A 6,345-nucleotide genomic window follows, 5' to 3' on the forward strand; every position below is an offset into this window, starting at 1 on the left:
GTGAGCAGGTAGTGGTAAGACAAGGGGGAATGGCTTTAAACTGAATGAGGGTAAGATTTAGACTAGATATAATGAAGACATTTTTTTCCAATTAAGATGGTGAATCACTGGAGCATGTTGCCCAGAGAGGTGGCAGATGACCTGTCCCTGGAAACATTCAAAGTCAGGTTGGATGAAGCTCTGAGTAATCTGGTCTAGTTGAAGATATCCCTGCTTGCTGCAGAAGGGTTAGGCTGGATGACCTTTAAAAGTCCTTTCCAACACAAATTATTCTATGATTCTATATGCCAGGTCATTGAGGAGAAACATTCTCAGCTGATCTTAACTTTCAGTCATATGTAGCAGCATGGGCCATCAGAGGGTCTGTTGCCTCTGGTTGTTTTAAATAATTTGAGAAAGGAAGAATGTCTGCCTTGGCAGCAGCAAGGGTTTATTTCCTGTCACAGTAAGCTCTCCAGTGACTGCTGTGTCTATCTAGCTCAGGTTCTGGCACCTTAATTCAGCAAAGTAATGTGGACTTCTTAGCTTCCTTCAGCTCCATCAGGTGGTGAGGACTGACAGAAGTTCTTTGATGTTCTACAGATTTAAAGCAACATTTTTCATAATTTAAAAAGTAGTGTTGAGAAATGGTACCTCCACATGGCCCTCCCACCAAACTTCTTATGCCATTTTGTATTTCCAAGTACTTGTAAACCATAAAAATAAAAATAAAAACCAAGAATAAATGGGAGTTCCTTCTACTGGACTCAGCAGTTTTTTCTTTCAGCATATGAATTATTTTCTGTTAATTCATGCCCTAAATTCTTTATGTGCTTAGCTATGTGTTGGTTTGATAGAGTATCCCTTTCTTTTTTGCATTTGATACAATTAAAGTTCTGCAAAACTCAGCGGTTTAAACTCTTGGAAACTTGTGCACATTGGAAAATATTGATCCATACGGAGGAGGCTGTGAAGTGCCCAAGCCTTGCTCCCACGCTCTGCCCTGCACAAGGAGAAAAGCAAGCTGAAATGGAAATTGAGTTCTCAGTAATGTTCAACTCAGCTGTTCAAAAATAATGAGCCCTTCAGATCAAACTACTTTGGAGATGCTCAGGGTTATTTCTCTTGTCCGGATTTGCCTGGTGAGTGTTGGAAGCCAGCAGTCAGAGTCCTTGAGGATGAGCATCCTAACTTCAGGCTGACACTTCCCCAGCTTCACTGAAAGGTAGGAGTTGTGCTCAAGGGATGCATCCAGCATGGACACTAGCTGGGTTTCAGAAAAGGGCTCTGAGACAAGCATGGCTCCAAGTTAAAATAAGACTTCCAGTGGTCTGTGCCACCCCTCTCCTGGGTACAGTCACACCCTGGTTCTGGTCCCACATGAGCCAGTTCCTGCAGGACTTCAGACATCAGTTTGCAGAGCTGGAGCTGATGAACAGCTGGAGTTAATGTTGGCCAGAGGACCAGGGGAACACCATCTGTGTTAGTCTTTTGACACATGCATAGCTATGCTCTAAGAGTAGGAGGCTTTAGGGGAGACAGTTTTTAAGACTAGGGTTATGACTGCTGAGATCTGAGATCAAGGGTCAGCTAGGAAGAATGGGTGATGTTGATATTGTTTTATTTTTTCATTTTAAAAGGAAACACAGTAAATTACAATAAACACCCAAGCTGCAGAGAAGGGTCAACAAAGATGGGTGCTCCAAAGGAGCACAAAAAACACCTACTCCATTAATGAGGAGCTGTGTCCAAAGACTTGCAAAGCAAGCATGGCCCCAGTTTCTGGAGTAGTATTCCAAACTAACTCTGTGGTTTTGAAGAGGGCTATGGAAAGGTAGAGACTGTGGAACAGGCCAACCACAGACATAATCCCACTCCTGCATCCTCTGGAAGCTCAGCATTGAGCTGCAGAGGCAGGAGCCCTCAGCAGCCTCAGCCCAGGCAAAAAGCAGCATTGCTGCTGCCAGCAGCCAGGCTGAAAGCACCCACTCAGGCTAGCTTCAGACCAAATTTCTCACTCTTATGCTCCAGCTCTTCAGCAGTGCAGAGCTGCTTTCAAGCAATAAGTCATTTATGTCTAGCTGCAGCATATTTATGAGAAAGAAATCCTGCTTTTACCTGAAGAAAAAGAGCTACTTTAGAGCAACTACCTCTTTCATTTCACCTCGCTTAATGAGCACTAGCTATAGACATCCTTCTTGTAGCCACATTTCCAGGAGCATGAAGTGCTCTGCATGTTTCTGCAGGGTGCTTAGCTCTTAACCCTTCCCTCCACATTTGATGTGTGCATGACAAGTTAGGGGAAAATAAAAAAAAAAGGGCCTTTTAAAATTGTAATACTTCATAGCAATCACATTTTGGGTCTTTTGAATCTGAAGACACAATTCCCACATTTGTACATGGTTCATTGCAATATTCCATCAAAATGTGCTGCAAGAGAAAACTGGATTTATAATTGCTGCTCTCTTAATGGAGATCCCCTGTGCTAGATTAGGAATGAAAATTTTCCTCCTCAACAGCAGTAGCAAAGTCCATTTTTCTTGTCTCACACAGCTGAAAATTTGTACAAAAACCAAGTTCATTTTCAACCTGACTCTTACTGTGAATTTGAGTTCCAGGGATCAACATGAAGCTCCAGCTATAATATTAATAGTGATAATAGGGACATGTAATTCACCCAAGAATAATTTTCTAGGACACTTATGGCATTACACACTTATTCAGTAACAAAAAAGCAGCAGATAAGCCCAGGTAGAGATCACTTCTGCCTCGTATCTGCGGCCACCACAATGCCAAGTGTGTCCTTCGCAAGTGGCATCACTCTCTGGCACTGCCAGGCTGGGTAGAATTAGTCAGGATTTTGTAGGTTTTTTCCTTTATCTGTGGAATGTCAGCTTCCTACATTACATGGCTGATGTGAGCAAAACAAAGGTCTGCCTGCACTGGAAGGGAGCGCGATGGAGACATTCATTTCCCCAGAATAGGTAGTGTAACAAATCAATCCTGACTGCACTGATAAATTGAACTTCAAGCTTGGTGATACTGCTTTTCAGGTCTAATTCAGTGTAAGACACAGCAGGAAGGAAAGGCAAAGGCACTCGTTAGCATTTCATTCTGCTAGGAGCTGCTCCCTGAGCAGGGGAGGGGAAAAAATTTTTTTTCGTCTTCGTTTTCATCACAGCATTGCAACAGTTTTTAAGGAAGGTGACATGATGTTCACAGGAATATGTAGGGTATATGTGCAGACAGAGGTGCAAAAGAACTACTCAGATCACTGGCTTCTTGCCAAGCCCCCAGTCTTGGGGATGGGGGTCATAATTTGAGCTCCTGGATGCCAACAAGAATGAAGTGTTGCTTATGGGAAAAATCCAGTTTGCAGCAGTAGGAGGATTACAGAGCAGCCATGCTGTGGTATGCAAAGGGAGGAGGACCTCAGGAGGCTGAGGGCAGGTCAAATCTTATCTCTTAACAGAGCCCCAGGCTGAATACAGATCACTCCCACGGGGACCTGCAGAAGTACTTATTTTCTAAGTAAATAGCAAGTCCTGCTCTTGTGTCACATAGCAGCCATCACCCTGGGGACCTGATCTTTCTCTCCTTGGCACTGCAAATATTAACAAAGGGGATTTTTGCCCTTCAATTTTCTGAATAATGATGAAAATATCATTCCTCTGTATCACACTCCAGCTTTTCACCCTCTTCCACACTGGAGCACAGGTTTGCATTCAACCAGAGTCTAGCAGGACTAACTTTAGGAGAAAAGTCTCCACAACCTTTCGTGAAACATTGACCTGAACAGCTCACAGAGGAAATAAAAGAAGACTTTAGGTTTGCAAATTCTGAAATCCCATTGTCAGAACTGAGTCTCCTGGTGGGGTTGTAGAACTGGAGCGTGGGTGACTGAGGACTGCTGGACACTTGGATTTAGCAGCAGCTTTGACTCCATGTCCCCATGTTGTCTCTTCATCCCATCACTGCCCTGTACAAAGGTCTGCACTAGTGGGACACTTTGCACCCACTCTGCTCAGTGGACAGTTTTCAGGCACCATCTGCCCCTGGAAACAGGCTTTTCCTTCCAAAAGTTCTCATTTTTATGGTGCCAATCCAATGAAAACTTGCCCTTTAGAGGTCCATTTGTGGGTCATGGAGTTAGGATTACATGTACTGCTTAATAATCAAAACCAAAGCAACACTATTCATTTTACACAGAGCATCTTGTGGTGAGATCAAAGCCTGCTGACACAGCTTGGACAGCTTTGATAGTGCAGTAGCCATTTGCATGAACAGAATACCTCTTAGCAAAGGACTGCCATGTGCTTTTAGGTAAGGCAGAAGTCCTGTGGCCCCACTGCAAAATGGGTAAAAGGCAAGGTGTGACCTCAGACAGAGAATTACACTGCGGTGTCCCAACAGCATTTAATGGATGACCCAGAAAGAAATTCACAGACTGAGTATTTCTGCCTATCTCAAACCTGGGCCAGCTTGGTATCTCTAGGGTGGTCATCCCTAGCTGCCTAAGGGCAAGAGCCCAAGATCTTGGGGTGATTTGCCTTGTGGTTACTTGTCCCCAGAGGACAGCTCTTCCCCTTTTTGTCTAAAACTGCCACAGCTATTCACTGTAGCCACGACCATTCCAGCTATGCTTGTCATTCCTGTAAGTCTCAGATCTTCTAGAGTCCTGTTAGGCTTGAGAGTAGAGCCTGTCCTGTTGCCATCTAGACAGAAGCCCTGATCATGCAGAATGCATGTGAGCAGTGAGGCTGACTGGTATCTGCTGTACCCCAACTGCACCCTCAACATGCACACCAGCTATATTCAGGAAACATGAAATACTTCAGGTGTGTGTATTTGCAGCAATAAGCTCTAGCTGAAGACTTTGTTTGCAAAGGGTTGATTAGTTCCTTTCAATTTCATCTCAGCCTTATTGTTACACTATACCTCACCATCCATCTCTTCCCACTCCAGACATTATTTGCTATTCTTACACCTGCCTTTTTCAAAAAGGACTTTTATTAGCAATACTAGTCTCAAGCCATAGTCCCACTTTTCTTTCATTTCTGCTAGAGCAATACCACCCACTGCAAAGCTCAGCATCTCTGTAAATGCTGTGGTTACAAACGAATGCATCCTTCAGCAGCATTTCAGATCATTTTTTTCACAATGCACATTGTAAATGAGGAGTAATATATCTTCAGAATTGCCCAGAAAACATTATTCTGTTAGCAATATAAAAGCTTCACAGTGTCCGAGTAGGTGCCCTTGCCAAAAACATTTTATTGTGAGCCAGATAATTCAGTTTGAATTGTACATGGTTTGGTATAATCATTCCAGTAAAGGATTCTTTACAATTCTGTAACAGCAAGTCACATGGCTCAATAAAGTTTATTGCTGCAAATGCTTAGTGATTCATGGCATGGATGAATTCTGTTTCTTTCCTGGATCAAGTAATCAATAGCAAAATAATCTCCCTGCAATTACATCGCTCTGCATTAAAGAGGTGTGAAGTAAATAAGTACAAAATCTGATAGAAAAAACAATGTGTACAACATTAAAATGAACTGCAACTTGAAACTGGGTGTCCTGCACCAGTTTTGCACACAGCCTGTGGTGGAGCTACGTCCAGCACACTCCCAACCCTAAATGTGCCACAAACCCACTTGGGATTGAGATATTTCCCTCCTATCATGTCCAACAGAGCCTGCTGTGAACACTCTGCACTCACACAGATCCCCCTGGACACTCCCACGGGTGACAGGGACCATCCTTTCCAAAGCACGCTGAGAAAAGCGGGACCTACGCTCCCTCAACCAACGCTTTTGGTTCTTCCAACGCTGCTCCTGCACACAGTAAATCAGTGTTTATAACATCCCCTGCTGAGTTGAGTGCAAATTAAATCAGGCTAATTTAGTTTGCACCATCATGTTCAGCTGCTAGTCACAAAAGGAAACAGAGACGTGCCTTGAGAGGGGAGCTGCTGATGGAGCCTCCTCCGGAGCCTGGCGGGACACGGAGCCTCTTTGGGAGCCCAGTGGGACACGGAGCCCTCGGCTGCTCCAGGGGCCCTGGGTGTCCCTGCTCCCTCCAACCTGCTCTGCTCCACAGACTGAACCCTGTGACTGCACAGTAGGTCGCTCCCAATAGATGATAGATATATCATCTGTAATAAACAAGTACCAACACAGCCATCTATTTATCTGGTTCTAACAGTTTTCTCATAAAAACAGGATGAAAATGATATTGCTTAGAAACAGACTGTTCTGGGGAATAAAGTGCATGCTGTTGTTTTTACTGCTTAATGCCTCCTGACTGGGAACACTTATATGCAAAGGAGTTCCTCTATAAATATGCTTATGCTATTGCTCAGGC

Source organism: Fringilla coelebs (genome assembly GCF_963513975.1).
Source record: "Fringilla coelebs genome assembly, chromosome: 3".
In the NCBI taxonomy this organism is placed as follows: Eukaryota; Metazoa; Chordata; class Aves; order Passeriformes; family Fringillidae; genus Fringilla; species Fringilla coelebs.